Source organism: Ischnura elegans (assembly GCF_921293095.1).
Source record: "Ischnura elegans chromosome 13 unlocalized genomic scaffold, ioIscEleg1.1 SUPER_13_unloc_1, whole genome shotgun sequence".
Classification (NCBI taxonomy): domain Eukaryota; kingdom Metazoa; phylum Arthropoda; class Insecta; order Odonata; family Coenagrionidae; genus Ischnura; species Ischnura elegans.
In genome coordinates, this window is record NW_025791657.1 from 9,414,594 (window position 1) to 9,432,953 (window position 18,360).

The window sequence follows — 18,360 nt, forward strand, 5'->3', positions numbered from 1 at the left end:
CACCCATATGTTATATCTTTGCAGTGTATATAGAAGGATAAGTTATTAAACGTTAATAATGGAACAGATGTAGGTTAAGTGTGAAGAGACGAGTGTAACTTTCGTGATTTTTACAAGATTCTGGCGATCAAGACAAATCTTACGAATATTCTGGGAGCTTATGTCCTGAAATAAAAAAAATCAAGTCTTATGGGTTTTGAAATATAAATAATATGGGATGATAAGCGGCGTGTCAAAGAACTCAACGCTTCTTTGGAGATGGAGCTAGAAGAGTCGGTACTCTTTTCCTACCACGGAGCCCCATTCCCCCACTGGGGACGTGTAGCCCAAGCGAAAGGTTTCCTTAGATATGGACGGGTAAATGTTTTTCGTGGGAGTGCATAAGATTAGGTTTTACTCCTGGATTGGTGGGAAGTCCAAAAAAAATAAATTCTTAGAAGTATGTGTTATTGGTGGTAGAGGAGAATGAGCAGCTGCCTTTTTTTCGTCCAAATCTGCGTGAGAAACTGATGATAATATGCTCTGGGGTGACAAAAATACCCTCACTTTGGAAGGACTTCCCTTACATTTTCTTTCCGTTTCCTTTCTTAGCGTTTCACTGACCCAAACATTGAGACTCTCCATACTTTCCCACTAAGCTCCCTTATTCGTCATTCACCACCTTCTTACCCCTCCCACAAAACTTGATTGAACTTCTCCCCACCCTAATGACCCACCGAGCTGGACCTTCTTGGAATGAAGGGAGGGCCACCGCGGGGCGTTTTGACAAGGCTTTTGTTCCCTGTCCTTCATGCAGCGTTAGAAGGATGAAGAAAAAGCAGGCTTTTGTATCTAATTGCCTCCTTGCACTCCCAACCTTTTTTGCGATAAGGATTTTCTACTCCTACCTGTCCTAACGATCCTGGTATTCCCCGATCCTTGGCAGTCTACACACTACCGCCCCTTCACCTCAAAACAACCTCCTGGCATTCCTTCTCCTTTCTCCTTCTCACTCATCCCTTTACGTTAGTAACACCCCCAATGCATAAAACATCTGTACATTTCAGTACACATAGAAACGAGATATATGTTTACAAATTTTCACCTCATGGTAAATTGTCTTTTCATCTATTCATAATGAAACGATTTTTACCATGTAAAGTCTAAACTCATCGTCAGGAAAGAGAAATTATTTTCTATCACGAAATTAGTTGGGTAGTTATCTTGATTTCACCTCAATGGTAAACTGTCACGTCATCAGTAGCTATATAAACGCCAGCAATTATGTATAGACTATCGTAGCCGCAAAGGGATTTTTTTCGAATGAAAAGTACAAGACATATAACAATAACTGTGCGATGTGTTCTTCACGGTAGTCGGTGAAACTTCTGAATCTCTTGGTAAGTTACAGTTACTCATTCAGCGAGAAATTTTCACACAACGGTGAGGAAGCATTATTGTACGAATTCGGATAATGCATTGTGTTAAATTTTTCTTAGAATTGCTGCTTGGAGTAATTCTAAACAGAGTCACTCTAGTATTTACCCAAAGCTGACTATCACCACGGCAGTAACGTGGACGCGGAGCGGAGAAGGTGCCCAAGCAAAACTAAGTCGGAAGCCATGGAAAAACAACTTTGAATAGCCATGAGTTTCTATGAATAATTCTCGCAAAAAGATGAAGTTTTGTCAATGAACATTATAACGAAGCAAACGTAATGATTCTTAGCTAAAAGAGAAAGCACAATTGGTATTGTAATATTTTCCTTTTGTTAAACAATTTCACTTGGTTTATAAGTTAAAAATTAAATAATAGGATTAAAATAGATTATAGCATTTCATATAAAACATTATTGCTTTGACATTAGCGTTGAAAGTGCAGACCCTGACGTAACGATGAGGAAATTCTCGGTCCAAGCAAAACTAAGTCGGCGGCCCATGAGAAAACAACTTTGACTAGCCATAAGTTTTTATGAATAATTTTGTAAAAAGATGAAGTTTTGTCAATGAACATCATATTGAGGCAAATATTTTGATTTTTAGCTGTAATAGAAAGCAAAATAGGTATGGTAAAATTTTCCTTTTGTTTAACAATTTCATTTTGTTTATAATGTTTAAAAATATAAATAATATGATAATAAATATATTATAGCATTTCATACGAAACATAAATGATTTGACATTAACATTGGGAGTGCAGTCAATGACGTGGCGACGAAGAAATACTGAGCGCCGCAGCGGCGCCGAAAATCCAACGACGTAACTTTTTCCATTAGAGGCCAATAAAATGTAAACTATCGACACTATGCTAACAAAATTTTATACATAGACGAAGAAGGCAGAAAAAAAAGACTACTGAAAATTTCAGAATGATCCATTGGAATGAAAAATTTTTACACCACTTTTAAAACCACGAGCGCCGCTAAGGCGCAGAGAATCCATATGAGGGTTAAGGGGGGTGATAAAACTAAAGTAGATAATTATAGACCAGTAAGCCTAACGTCAGTAGTGTGTAAATTAATTGAAAAAGTTATCGCTGGGTACTTGCGCGAATTTTGGGCCACAAATGATTGGCTATTCAAGTATCAACACGGGTTCAGGAAGGGCTTTTCTTGTGAGACCCAGTTACTAGGGTTATCGCAAGACATTGCTGAAGTCCTGGATCAAGGCAGTGAAATTGATGCGGTGATCATTGACTTCAAAAAAGTTTTTGATACAGTGCCACACGTTCAATTGATAGAGAAAATTAGTAGGCTACAGATAGATGATAGGATTAAAGTATGGATTTAGGAATTTTTGAAAGGTAGATCTCAGACGGTAAGAGTAGGTGAAGGATAATATATGGACATAGCGGTAACATCAGGGGTCCCGCAAGGAAGCGTATTAGGTCCGCTATTGTTTCTAATTTATATTAATGACATCCATGTGGGAGTTGACTCCAATATACGACTTTTCGCAGATGATTGCATAATCTACCGTAGGATCAAAGCCTGGGAAGACCCGTGTATCCTTCAAAATGACCTGAAAAACGTATCTTCATGGATAATCTCCAACAAAATGGATGTGAATACGGGAAAATTCAAGCAAATTACATTCACGAGAAGGAGAAACACGGAGAGTCGGTCATACAGCTTGCTCGGGGAAAATATTTCCAAAGTTAGGGACTTAAAATACTTGGGGGTAAATTTCACATCTAATCTTGATTGGGGAGTGCATATTGATCATGTGGTAGGGAGATAATATAAAACCCTGCATTGGGTCATGCGGAATATAAAAGAGAGCAAAAAAGAAACTAAAGAAATGGCCTACATGACCATGGTTCGTCCTGTACTTGAATATGCAACTTCTGTGTGGGATCCCTACTATAACAATGAATCTTCTAAGCTTGAAAGGGTTCAGCGAAAGGCAGCCAGGTACACTCTAGGGAAACATGGAAGAAGGAAAAGTGTATCAGCAATGTTAGGGAGCTTAGGATGGAAACCTCTAAAAGTGAGAAGAACCATTAATAGGCTATGCGGCGTATACAAAGCATTTACAAAAGAGCAGGGTTGGAATGAATTAGGTCTAAAGCTGGGCTCACCCTGCTACATAGGAAGGAAAGACCATAAATTTAAAATTCAATTGAAAAAACAGAAAACAGACATTTTGAGAAAATCCTTCCTACATAGGGGAATAAAAGAGTAGAATGACCTACCTGAAGTGATTTTTAAGATCTTCCCTTCAAATGCCAAAATGTTTAGGAAGAAGTGTGAAGCACTTACCTATTGATTAGTACATAATGGTTCAAAAACAGAGTTTGAAGTTGGGTCAATGCACATTTTTTAGTTGTATTATATTAGAATAAATGTATTTAATGGATTGTTTTAAATTGTTTTATTGGGACAATGTTAAATTCTTAGTTGTATGAGATTAGAATAAGGGCATTGTTTTTATCATGGATATGTATTCCGGTTCTGTTTCCTTGTATTATGTACTTCCTGATTTGATGTTACCACCCGACATTATGGTCGACTTGTAACAATGTATGTAATAATTAATAAAAAATAATAATTATTTAATTTTAAAAAAATCATTCACATTCACTTTAATTGATGTTATGGTATATACATTCATGAATATTATATTACCTTAAACGCTGAATTTTATTAATATTACCTTGAAATCTAATGACCTCTCCAAAGGAGGCCATAAAATAATGGAGAAATATTACGTCAGGTACCAAATTTGCCCAAGTTTCCTAATATGTATCCAACGTGGGATTATCTACCTGGCCATTTTTACCGTAAGCACAGAGTGGATATATACAGCGGGGACATTCGGTGGCTGTACCATACGTTTCTCTGTAGTGATAAATCGCACGGCGGCCATACTGAAAATAAGTAAAATTATGCGGCAAATTCAAACCAAATAGTGCTAACGACTTACCATCCACAGAAAAAAGAGGGTTTAAAATTCAAAGTAGCCTAATTATTTCTTTAATAATAAAGGTAGAGCAAGGAACGCCAAATCGCACGCACAAATCCGGCAGTTATTATGTAAATAACTGAGTTTTGTTTTCTAAATCCGACGGACGACATCGAATCGCCCATTCCTTGGACCTGCGCCAACATCACAAGTTCTTATCAAACTTTTTCGACAAATTCGTTTCGCATGCAAAATAATACTCGAATATAAGTTTAATTTCTTCCATCAGCAATGTAACTCAGAAAAAATGTGAAATTATTTACCTCACATGGTCTTTAGGGAAACTGAAGAAACTCAGCTTTGCTTCCGTCATGCCCGCATTTTATTTGCAGTTAATGGTTGAACACCAAGCAAAACTTTTTCTCCTCGTCTTATTTTCCACTTCCTTCATTTTCCACGTTTCTTTAAAACACTAGCTCACTACGTGAAAGCATTGAAGAAAGGAGGAATAAAAACAATTTGTGCGACAACACTCCACGCCAAGCGCAAATGATAGCAACCAAATAGCAACTCAAGCCACGTTTCCTTATTTAGAACATGGTGAAATGCGCAATGAGCTGATTACCACCTTCAGCCGTTTTGTCCTCTCTGTATATCCCTACTCTGAGACCATATCCTTACACACAAGCGAGAAGAACTTATACATGCATGGAATGAGGGTGTCTTTCCCTCGAAAGAGCCACGCACTTATGTATACACAAGCGAGAGCACTTATTCTTCCAGCAGATTCTGTGAAGCTCTCACTCTGGTAGTACATCTACTTGCACGTGGCATGTGTACTAACCATGAAATTAGTAATCAGTGATAATGAGGTACACAAGAGAGATGGTGAAACATGTTATGTGATTTCATGAAGGAGAAACCGAATCATGTAATTTTCGAGTTCCGGTATGTATTTTGAAGAAGCGCGGTAGTGAAATAAGCACAAGGCAGCTCAAGCATGTGGGGATCAAATCACCCACATACCGCATTTTGAATGAACACCTCCGTAATTCTTCTCGCTCTGAAGTAATGTCTGCCCTATCATTGGTCCCACTATCCTCCCGCACGAATTTCCACGATATTTCCTTAATTTACAATGCCTTAAATGGCAAGTTCCGATCCTCAGATTTGCTGCCTTTCTTTTCACTCCACATTCCCACCCGTGCATTCCGTAATTACCACCTACTACACCAACCTAAATTCCTTCTTTCTCTCTCTCTCTCAGAGATCACTATTTTACAGACTCTCTACCTCCTTCAATGCCATTTCGAGTACTCAACCTTCCCTGGATCTTTCAATGCCCGTAAGATTATTCAAGAGGCAGCTTCGAAAGGATATCTACTGAATCCCTTTTTTTCTTTTTTATATCCTTTTTATAGTTTTTTAATAGTTTATATTTGTTGAAGCTGTAGATTTTATTTTTTGTATTCAATGTAAAGGCCATTTTGGCTGTTTAAATAATAATTTAATTAATAAATTCTCATAATTTTCTACACTAACAAGGGGAGTATCACAAAACCGGATCTCAGATTTTAATCAAACTTTAGTGCTGGGGTCCAGCAGGAGCTGTCTAAATATCACCCCCAAATTGGTTTATATAACCAATAGTTAAACAATAAACGCAGTTTAACATTAAAAGGCATTATATATTCCCTTCGAAACACGCTCATAACGAGAGCGAAATGCAATTCAGTGGTTTCGCTGCACGACTCTTGACCGGAGGTCTAAGGGTCGATTCTCGCAGTCTACAATTTTTTTCATATTTTCTTTTGCTTTTCATTTCACAGTAGCTATTCATCATTATTTCCATGATATTCCCCGAATATTTTCTTTTCCTGCTTGGAAATCTTTTCATACAGTGCGGCAGCATCTGCTGTTTTTCAATTTTTTTCACACATGTTTATTTTCAATCATGATATTTCCGTGTCGCAAAAGGAAGCGTTTTTGCAACACACTTGTTCGGATATTCTACATTTCAATTATTTTACTGCAACCTTAATGTAAATACTTGAGGAAGCGTGAATGCATTCCACTACTAGCTGATGCACGATTCCTACATTAGTGAAAATCTTCCCACACTGGAAGGAAAACACCTCAAAACTTGCGCACGATTTAAATGGCGGTAAATACATAACCTTTTTGTGGCCTATCCACTGCGATTGAGTATGGATGCAAATGCAAAAAGACTTGGAAAAGGTTTTCAATTAATATACTCGTCCACACTCCCCCATGCGCTATTGAAATTGAGAAATGCCCCCAGAATTTCAACAGAGTTGACGGCGTTTAACTCAGCCAGACCTGGAAAAGAATCTTCCGGAAGAGAAAACGGTGACTATGTAGCCAGCAAGGTTATTCACAAGATACGAGAAAGAGTCCGCTTACCTCTCAAGGACAGGGCTGAGAGTTCTGCTGACGTCAGCGTTGCCCAGTTCCCCCACTACTCCAGTGGATGGAAGAGGGTGGAGAACTATATTAATTGACAACCTTTTCCGAATTTTTATTCATTGCCTGATGATGTGCCCTGTAATGGATGCGAACGCTCGCAGGACAAAGTGCAACACGCAGCTGCTCCCGAAAGCCATTAGCGATGATAGTAATAGTAAACCCAGTGATCGCCTTCATCTCTAAGGGAAATCAGGGTTTGCCCCTCGAAAAAGTTCTTTTCACCAAATATTTGTCAATATAACCCGTCAACCCCACTGAACACTACAGATATGGCCCTAAAAAGTGTCATGGTAAGTGAGAGATGCATTTCAGGCGTTATAATTTAAATTGTGTTCACCATAGGGTGACTTTTCTGGGGCAATTTCGCAGCCACGCACATCAATTAAGTTGAAATTGTACAGTAGTAGAAAATCCAAGTTAAAATTAACTTTGAGCTAATTACTTAATGTAAATTTAGGCAACTATATTCTTCATTCCTTTCTCACACGTAAAAATGGGCAAGTTCCTTAACTTAGGTTCAGAAGAAAGATTACTTAAAAAAATAGAGAACATACTTGACACCTAGCCGTGTTACAGTTACGAGTATTTTCTTGTAAGTCGAATTGAGAAAGTTTACTTAACGATGTGCGACATTTCATTCGTAACATTAGTGTTGTAATAAAACTAAGATTAAATTATTAGCACATGGATAAGGGTGATTAGCCATTTTGCCATATATCATATAACTTAACCCTTTCGCTGCTGTTCAATCACCGAAAACCTACTCCTCACATGCGGCGAAAATGTTAAAATGCGTTTCCTGGGCCCATGGAGCAGGTACCTACTTCCAGGATGGGTGTGGTACACCCTCCGAAGGGTCGCTAATCCGCGGCCCTATCCTTGATGAGCTCACCCACGCAGGACCGTCTCTTCGACCCTACCAGCGGGGGCCTACCTCCGGAAAAGGGACCACTCTTACTGCAATTTAAAAATTAATCACTCAATCCAATCATCAAAAAATGATTGTTTTCATCGCAATCCTGCCTGTCAAGCATTCAAGCATGTCTTTTAACCGTGTTTCTACGATGAAAAATAACTATTTTGTTAACTTTTCTAGAAACGTGGCTGCGGACAACCGGAAAATGGCCATTTTAGCAAAGTTAACAAAACCGTTATTTTTCATCGCAGAAACACGGTTCAAAGACGTACTTGATTGCATGATTGGCATGAGTGCGATGAAAACAATAAGTTTTTGATGATCGTATTGAGTGATTGATTTTCAAATTGCAGTCAGAGCGGTCACTTTTCGAGAGGTAGGCTGCCTGCTCATAGGGTCGAGGAGACGGTCCTGCGTGGGTGAGCTGGTCCAGTATAGGGTCGGGGATTAGGGGGTCCCTTCGAAGTGCTTCGGCGAAAGTGCTGACCGCATGGCAGGGAGGAAGAAAAAGTACGTCCACAGCAGTCTGCCGTGCGGACGTACTAGGTACGTCCACAGCAGTGAAAGGGTTAAGGTCATAATGTTAAAGAAGACTAAACCAGGTTTTACTGTGGATGATGATAAAACTTACAAACATATTTGGTTGTGGGCAATTCGAGGTCTGGCTCAGGAATGAATATTTCAGTTGGTTGGACTGAGCAGGCTACCAAGGAAGTATTACTGGCTTGTAGATTAATGGCTTCTAAGTAGAATTGGGAGAGTTCACCATAGGCCTACTACATATGATAAGCGGCATTTAATTCATAACATTAGCGGTGTTGTACAGCGAAGTGAATTATGAGTAAATGGATGAGCGCGATTAGACTTTTTGCCTTCTGTCATGAAAGTGAAGGTCGTAATGTTAAAGAAGAATTTACTCAGAAATGCATATACTAATGCCAGTCATACCCATTTTCATCACACAAAGAATATATTACTACAACAAAAATTATAGAATGAATCTTTCAACACTGGTTTCACCCTGGATCAGTGGCGGATCTATGGGGGAGGGGGGTAGGGGGTTGGGCTATCCTTGGGTACCCATTTTACACTAGATAGAATGGTAATGTTTTCCAACCCCCACTACTGTTGGTATTTTTAACCCCACTTAGCCTCCATCTTGACGCTATCATGGATCTGCCACAGCCCTGGATGGTGATAAAACTTACCGACATATTGGTTGTGGGAAGTTGGAGGTCTGGCACTGGAATGAATATTTCAGTTGGTTGGACTGAGCATGCCATCCGTGGAGAGCCTGCAATCGCATCTCGAATGCAGTCCTTTGCTTCAGTGGAAGACCTCAAATTGTCATTAGCTGACCCCTTCAATACTCTGCTGAGGGAGTTACACTTATAAACAGTTCACCTCGATCGAAATCAGCAAATAAGAAATGCTGTTAATCTCAGAATGAAAAAAAGATTTTAGTTTGATATCTATGCCTATCAAATATAAAAAAATTATATTTGCTTCAATTTTGATTAACTATATTACAATGTAGTTTGGTAAAATTATTTTTGTCACATTCGATGCGAAGCCTGTGGATATCCTCGTGAATCATGAGCCGGTGGCTTTTTTTTCTAGAGTTAAAATTTGCTGAATTATTGAAAGTTACAGGGTATCACCATGATAGGAAGTCACTGCCTCTACAGCAAACAATCATATCACTGTCAATTAATAAATTGGCTGAAGAGTACAATGTAGACGATATTTTATGCTTATGGACAGGCTCATCACGCAAATAAGATAATTTTAAAAATGTTTAAAATTCAATCCTTGACAAGGTTAAATTTACGATTGATAATGGTGGGGAAAATATCAATTTCTTAGACCTAAATGTTTCAATTAAGGGTGGCAAACATGATCTATCGATGTACAGAAAAGAAACGTTCACTGATGTTATTGTTCCGATAGGTTCATCTCATCACCATACACATGAGCTAGCTGCATTGAGGTGTATGATCCACCGGTTAATGAATATTTTCATGACTGTCCACAACTTTGATAAAGAACTCAAAATTATGGAAATCATAGCAGTAAGAAATGGCTTCAATGCTCTGTGCATAGGCAAGATGCTTAAACGCTATCGCTCCCAAGGAACCACAAACTCTCACAAACTGACATCTCTGTGTAAAGTCCCGACTAAAATTACCCGCTGGGTCAAGCTACCTTTCATTAGAAACATTTCGTATAAAACTACGGAATGTCTTCTCTAAATATAAAAATTATTAAAATATTTCATTTTATAACCCATTGACGCTTGACAAGATAATATTCAATTCTAAGGACAATTATGGTTGTATGGGCAAAAGTGGAGTGTACAATTAAAGTTTGAGGACTGTGGTTTGTGTTATGTTGGCCAGACCGGTAAAAGGTTAAAAGACAGAGTGGAGGAACACGGAAGAAGTTTTATACATAATGACAGAAAATCTTGTTTTGAAAATCATTTATGCCTGAACAACCATTTAAGCAATTTTGGCATAGATATTTTACATTGTATTGACTAAGGGCTTGCTTACAAAAAATTTGAAATTGCTAACAGCCCGGATGGACTTTGTAATGATGTTTTATTTTGTACCGACTCACCTTTAAGTTAAAGTTAAGCATCCCCATGACGTCAAAGCCCTGACCTTCACGCTCCTCTTGTTGTATGTCTTCTGGCTTCGGTCTTCATTCATTTGTTTACCTAACCTCTTCCCACTCCCACTCCCCTCACTCCAATCCCATATGCCCCCACCTCCTACCTTGGCCTGGGTATAAATACTACCGAGAGAGTTTTTGTTGGATTACCTTGAAAATGACAGGAAGCGTGAAAACAATTGCCGGTCGTTAAGTGTTACAATAAATAGTGTGGAAATTACCGTTTGTGTTTTTATCATGCGTTTTTTTATGTGTTGCCCAAATTTTGGTCCCCACCATTACGATGTAATAAGAGGTTTTACTGTTATAATGAGACTCATCGTATCCTACGGATCCTAACCCAAGTTTCCCGCATTACACCGGCGTATTCGAGTGTTGCGGGATTGCAAGGGGATCCTATATGTAAGCTTCCGAATCAAATCACATACAATTATGCATTTATATCACACCAAAAACAGCACTAAGGCTTTTACATTGGGTTTATAAGCAAAATGAATTATGTAAATGTAATTAATAGACATGTATAAAAATAATTTCATAAATAACAACCATTTTCAACACATACAAAACATAAAAGGTCGTTGTCACAAAGATAGTCTTTTCAATTGGTCATTTACATTGGTGCGGGAGGCAAAGATGTCAAGAGAAGAAGAAGAAGTATTGGAGATTGAATTGAAAATAAAAGTTAAGCGGTAAAAGAGGGATCTATGGGATATTGGCAGAGAGAAATTAGGCTGTTAGCAATTTCAAAAAATTTGAAATTGCCAACAGCCCATATCGATTTTGTAATGATGTTTTATTTTTTACAGACTCACCTTTAAGTTAAAGTTAAGCTTCCCCATGACGTCAAAACCCTGGCCTTCACGCTCCTCTTGTTGTATGTCTTCTGGCTTCGGCCTTCGCTCTTTTGTTCACCTAAACTGTTTCCCCCTCCCACTCCCCTCACTTCGATTCCATATCCCCCCCACCTCCTACCTTGGCCTGGGTGTATAAACCGAGAGAGGTTTTTGTTGGATTACCTTGAAAATGGCACCAAGTGTCGAAACCATGGTCGGTCGTTAAGTGATAAATTAAATAGTGTGGATGTTACCATTTGTGCTTCAATCATGGAGTATATTTTTGAAAACTTTGTGGTGCATCGGCTTATAAGTCCGTGACTCTCTCCGTTGCACTATTTTATTGAGTTGGTGACATAATTTTCTTGAATCTGATTCCTACGAGACATTGGCGTATTTATAATTAATATAAATTTATATTATATTTAGTTATAATTTTGGGGGGGCGGTTTTATAATGTCTGGTTAAACCTCACGTTAACTTACGTGGAGATGACAGTAACGTGGAGTTTAACGAGAGGTTGAGTTTTATATTCTTTATATTCTTTTGTATTCTTTATATTTAAAGAAGTGTCTTTTTGATATAAAGATCAATCAAAACTTCTTGGAGACAAGAGGAAATGTCCACCAGCATTTCACCAGGAACAGGGAGACTCTAAATGTTCCCTACTGTAGACTATCTAAAACTTATAAATCATTTCATGTAACTAAGTTGCACCTGTTTAATAGTTTACCCTCTGAAGCTAAATTTGTTAGTGTTAACAAATTCAAGAGAGTTGTGCATGCCTGGCTAATAAAAAGGCCTACTACTCAATCGAAGAATTCCTTGATAGCGACAAGGGTGATTTAATTTTTTTGTGATTTAATATTCTCCATAATTTCACCAAAATGTTCATTATAATTCATTGTATCTTTTAATATTTTGTGACTGAATATTTTCACAGATTGCACTAATAATATAATAATTATCTGTATTTGTAATATTTTGTATACCAGTCACGACAAAGACTAATGCAAATTGTGTTTTGTTTTATGTCTAATAAATATTATTATTTATAAAGCAAATCCTACTTTTTGTGGATTTCTCCATTTTCGGGGTTATTGCCGTAATTCGTGGTCAGAGGTGACGACTGTTTCTGACATTATACTCAGTCGGTACATATTTGATGTTAAATAAACCTTTATAAATTTCAATTTTAACAAAAAATTATTTTATTTCAATATGCCGCCTTGTTTTAATTCTTGCAGCTCCAATTAATTTTATTGTACTTTGGTTATCAATGTACTTTTCACTATTTTTCCTGTTAGTTCCTTTGATAACTCTACTAAGTACTTCAATTCTTTAGAGCATTCACATGCAGCGATAAGTTTGGCCTCGGTTGTAGATTGAGCGGCTACAGATTGTCGTCGTGAACACCACGAGATTGGGCTTTTGTTACACATTATAAGACAACCTGATGTACTCCTTCGTCGTATCTGTTTCCTTGATTCTAGTGTGTACACCATAGTCAGAATCACTATATGCAACTAACTCAAAATTTTTCTCACTGTTCTTTTCCCTACCATAAAATATGCACACGTCTCATATAGCGCAATTTCGATAAAGCGCAAATTCGTTCCTCGGGGAAACATCGAACCGCCATGGACTTCGGTAACGTAATAGCAGCTATAGCTGCTTACCAAAGGTATCGTATGATATGGAACCAGCGACAAAATAAGCAATTAGAAATTGCTCGCCTGGAGCGGTTAATTGCCATGAATTTTAGGCGACGAAGAGCCCTGAGATGAGCTTGGGCTTACATTCGAGCCCAAGCGGTATAGGAGAGAGACGTCCCTGCTTGGCCGGAAGATAGATTTCTGCAAACATTTCGAGTCTCTAGGGACATGTTTGACATGCTATGCCGAGAACTGGCACCGTTCATCGGTCGACAGGATACGGCAATGAGGCCTGCCCTACCGGTGGCGAAGAGGGTCGCTGTAGCCCTCTTCTATTTAAAATCTGGGGCTGATTATGGAGTGGTAGGCCTTGCTTTCGGCGTGGGGAAAGCTACTGTGCATGTCAGTAAGAGACTTCTGCAGAGCTGTCCTTGACAGATATTTATGGAATGTATAGTGTTCCCGTCGACGGAGGAGGAAATGGCCGCCAAGGAGAACTGGTTCCGCACCCGGTGGAACTTCCCGGGAACCATCGGTGCCATTGACGGGTGCCATATACCTATGAAGACCCCAATCCACGGAGGAGCTGATTATTACAATTACAAAGGGTGGCACTCGGTCATCCTTTCGGCTGTAGTGGACAGTCAGTACCATGTAAATATTCGCCACTGCTGGAGAGATGGGAGATCCCATCGTAAACTCCGCTCGGAACGGAACGGAACTCCGCATCCCAACATCAGAAGGCCAACGTTACCAGGAGAGAAAGGATGGCTCTTAAAAACCTTAGAAACAGTGGAAATCGAAAATGCAACGCATAAACCCAAAATTTGGTTACGGTATATAGACGACACTTTCCTCATTTGGACGCATGGTCGACAGAAGTTAGAACAATTTTTTGAATATTTAAATACCCTTAACAGCAATATTAAATTCACTATGGAGATTGAAGAATCCGGAAAACTGCCATTTCTCGACGTCTTGGTGAAGAAGAATGACAACGGAAGCCTAGGCCACGCCGTGTATAGAAAACCGACATCAACAAATCAGTATCTCCATGCCAGTTCTCATCAACACCCTGCTCAATTAAACGCTGTAATGACCTCTCTTATTGAACGCTCGATCCGGCTGAGTGACCCGAAGAATCTATCATCAGAAATAATTAAGCTGAAATCCATACTACGTCTTAATGGTTACGACAACGGAGCTATATCCCGAAATTTTAGAAAGATTATCAACAAGGACAACAGGAACAATTCCCAAGACGCAGAAGACATCATTAGCCAAAAGAAAGCCTTCCTCCCCTACGTGAAAGGAACGACGGATAAGATCGGTAACATCCTCCGGAAATTTGACATTAAAGCCATTTTTAAACCACACGCCCAAGTACGACACCTCCTCGGAAATGCCAAGGATAGGACGCCACTTCAAATTGAAGGAGTATACGAAATCCCCTGCCGATCGTGTGAGAAGAAATACATCGGGGAAACCGGACGAACAGTCAAAACTCGGATAGAAGAACACAAGCGGGCCATTCGACTGGGTTACCCTTCAAAGTCAGCCGTAGCGGAGCACGAAGCCACCGGACATGCGATCGACTTCGAAAAATCAAGAGTCATCGCGAGGATAAAACATTTTTAAACCAGACTCATCCGCGAGGCCATAGAAATAAAGAAAAACAAGAACAACTACAATACATATACCGGATTAAGAATCAGCAATACCTGGAACCCAGTCATCCGCAACATTTCCTTATCTTCCCCCTCCAGTCCTAACTCCCCACACCCTCCGCCCACCCCTCCCACCTGAAATATAAAAAGGCAGCATAAACCCACTCCTAACATTATTCCCTTGAAAAAGTCACCAGCAGTCGGTCGCGAAACGTCGGGGCTATCTCCATCACGACACGCGGCATACACACGTATGTGACTTATTTTTAATCATCATGAGCCGCGAAAGCTTCAATCAATAAATTCTATCATAATTACAAAGACCCTTTCCCAAGTACTAAGGGAAGAATAGAGCAGAAATGAGTTTTGCATAAGTAAATTATCACTATCACTTACATTTTACATTACCCAGTGGGGAAAAGTTAGTTCAAAAGATATGCAAAGAATATTCTCCAGCGAAGCACCTTTAGTGCAAAGAATGTTCTTCATGAACGTCCAAAGAATCAATAAATGGCACACTATCCGAGTTCAAAGAACATTCTCCTGCAGTAATGCAAAGGATGTTCTTTGGTTATTCATCTTGCACTACCTATGGCCAGATCGTGCGATAAGAAGGTTCAAAGTTGCTTCTTAGGATATGTATCGTGATCTACCTCTTACCAGAGGGTTCAAAGTTGCTTCATAGAACATGCATTTTGCACAACCTCTGGCTAGATGCTTAATTGGGAAGGTTCAAAGTTGCTTCATAGGATATGCATTGTGCACTACCCCTAGGTAGATGCTACATTGAGAAGGTTCAAAGTTGCTTCATAGGACATGCATTTTGCACTAACCCTGGCTAGATGCTACATTGAGGAGGTCCAAAGTTGCTTCATATGATATGCATCGTGTACCACCCCCAGCTTGATGCTACATCGAGAAGGTTCAAAGTTGCTTCATAGGATATGCATCATGCACTACCCCTGGCTAGATACTACATTGAGAAGGTTCAAAGCTACTTCATAGGACATGCAGTTTGCACAACCCATGGCTAGATGCTTCATTGGGAAGGTTCAAAGTTGCGTCATAGGACATGCATTTTGCACCACCCCTGGCTAGATGCTACATTGAGAAGGTTCAAAATTGCTTCATAGGACATGCATTTTGCACAACCCCTGGCTAGAAACTACATTGAGAAGGTTCAAAGTTGCGTCATAGGACATGCATTTTGCACCACCCCTGGCTAGATGCTACATTGAGAAGGTTCAAAGTTGCTTCCTAGGACATGCATTTGCACTACCCCTGGCTAGACGCTACATTGAGGAGGTTCAAAATTGCTTCATAGGATATGCATCGTGCACTACCCCTGGCTAGAAACTACATTGAGAAGGTTCAAAGCTGCTTCATAGGACATGCATTTTGCACAACCCCTGGCTAGATGCTTCATTGGGAAGGTTCAAAGTTGCTCCATAGGATATTCACTGTGCCCTACTCCTTACCAGATCCTACATTGAGAAGGTTCACAGTTGCTTCATAGGATATGTATCGAGCACCACCTCTTAGCAGATCCTACATTGTGAAGGTTCATAATTGCTTCTTAGGATACGCATCGTGCACTACACCCGGCGAAATCCTACAGCGAGAAGGAACAAATGTGATCCATAGAATAGGATATAATAGGATCCATAGGATAGGATGCATGATGCACTGCCTCTGGCTATATGAATCCGCAAGAATGATCAAAGCTGCTTCAAGTTCAGTGCTATACCAATTGTAGGGACAGGCGAAGGAGGAATCTTATGTACATTCATTTTGGAAATAAATCCAAGGAGAAGGGAAGGAGGGTATAAAATAATAATATAATATAGGTATACAATGTAAAAATTTATGTTCATAAAAATGACATTCATATTAAATGGCAAATATTATAGAAACAATGTGAAAGCAAGCGAATATAAGTAATTGAGGAATGATTGATGATGATGACACATAGCATGAAAAGAATAAACATATATACTAATTGTTTCCACATAAAAATTATTCCACGGCAATAGGCAAATAGGCAAAGCACGAATATGTTGAAGCTTAAAAATGAAATTTTTAAAGGGTTTCTTCATTGACCTCTTCCCCCATTGGCTCTGCCTGTCTGTTCGTCCATGGAATGATGACTGGAGCACTGTAAGCCTACTCGGAAGCTGGAAACTCAAATTCTGTAACAAAAAAACATTAAAAAATCCTTGAGTTTCAAATAAGATGAAAGAAAGTAATACGTTGATGATTAATTCCCAGTATAAAATGCATTGACTCAAAATAATATAGAACTTCTAATATATACATATAAATGACTTTTATATTATAAATTACAAGCATAATTCGTAGAGTATTTATTGCATGTTGTCCACTAAAAAACGTTAAGGCTTTCCCAATATTGCAACTCTTACTGCCATACCCGATACTGGTGAGACTGCTAAAATTACTTCGCCCCCGACCTCGCGGTCGGGGTTATCCCATTTCCCGGTTTCTCGGAGGTCTTCTTGATGGGGCAATAGAGCGGGCGATGGCCGATTTCTTTAGAAATTCCACAACACTGAAGTGGACATTCCTTGGAGAAGTGTGATTTTTCCCCGCAATTGTAACAGCGTTGAGGTTGCGAGCGACAGTATTTAGAAATATGACCTGTCTTTCCGCAAGAATAGCAGCTTCGGTTGGCATTTGGTGGGCGATCTTGAACGACAGGTTTATGAACAGGAGAGGGTATAGGAGTAGGGTGTGGGCGAAGACCTTGTCTTTCAGGGATGTGGTTCACTTGAGGAAAGCTAGAGGAGGAAAGGGAAAGTGAGGGTATTCTCGTGATTCTCCCAGCTTGGGGTGGAGGGATGTGGAAGGCAGGGTCATAGGGAGAGCTATCCAACATGTGCACATACTCAGGGTCTATTTTTTTGGTGGCGTAACTCTTCACATTTGCTTCCTCTTGCAGAGCATACTCTTCGGCCACTAACATACTCTTTGGCTTTCTGACTTGTACAAAGCGCCCTATTTCCTCTCGTAATCCCGACAAAAATTGCAAAAGAAGCCTGTTTTCTATCATCGCCGTGGCTACTTCCGAGGACGGATCCGCGAGTGTTTCAAGCAATTGCCTTGCAGTTTTCCGAAGCCGTGTTGCGTAGTTTGCTTCTGTTTCCAGAGGCTGCTGAGTGCAGCTGGAAAATAAGCACTCGAGTGACAGAGGTGAAATGCGGGCAGAAAATCTCTGTTTTAAGTACCTAAGAAAATCTCTGAAGTTTTTGACTTCGTGTGGATTAGCCGACACATATTCAGCAGCGGAACCTGCCAAGCGTAAGCGCGCGACACATAGCGTTTGATGTTCGGTCCAAGCACTTAAATTACGAATTTAATTTTATTTTTCAAAAAAGGTTTCTATCGATACGTCATCATCCTCACTGAATAACGGAATAAAATATACTTGTCCCCCAAGAGTGTGACGGATTGCGGAGTTAGGTGTAGGGAATGGCGGATGAGGTAAATTCTCTGAATCATTTGGGGTTACGGATGGACAAAAATCAATTATATCCGAGCTATGCTCCTGCCGAAATAATGGATTCGAGTTTTGTTCGAAAGGAAAATTGTCCTGTGGCCAGGCCATACTGAAGTAATATCAAAATTAAAACACACACAAAAAATAAAATAAAATAACGAAAATAACAAAAAAATCGGAGTAAATGTCCTTTAGATTATTCACTGCAAAGTAAGCCCCCGAAAAGT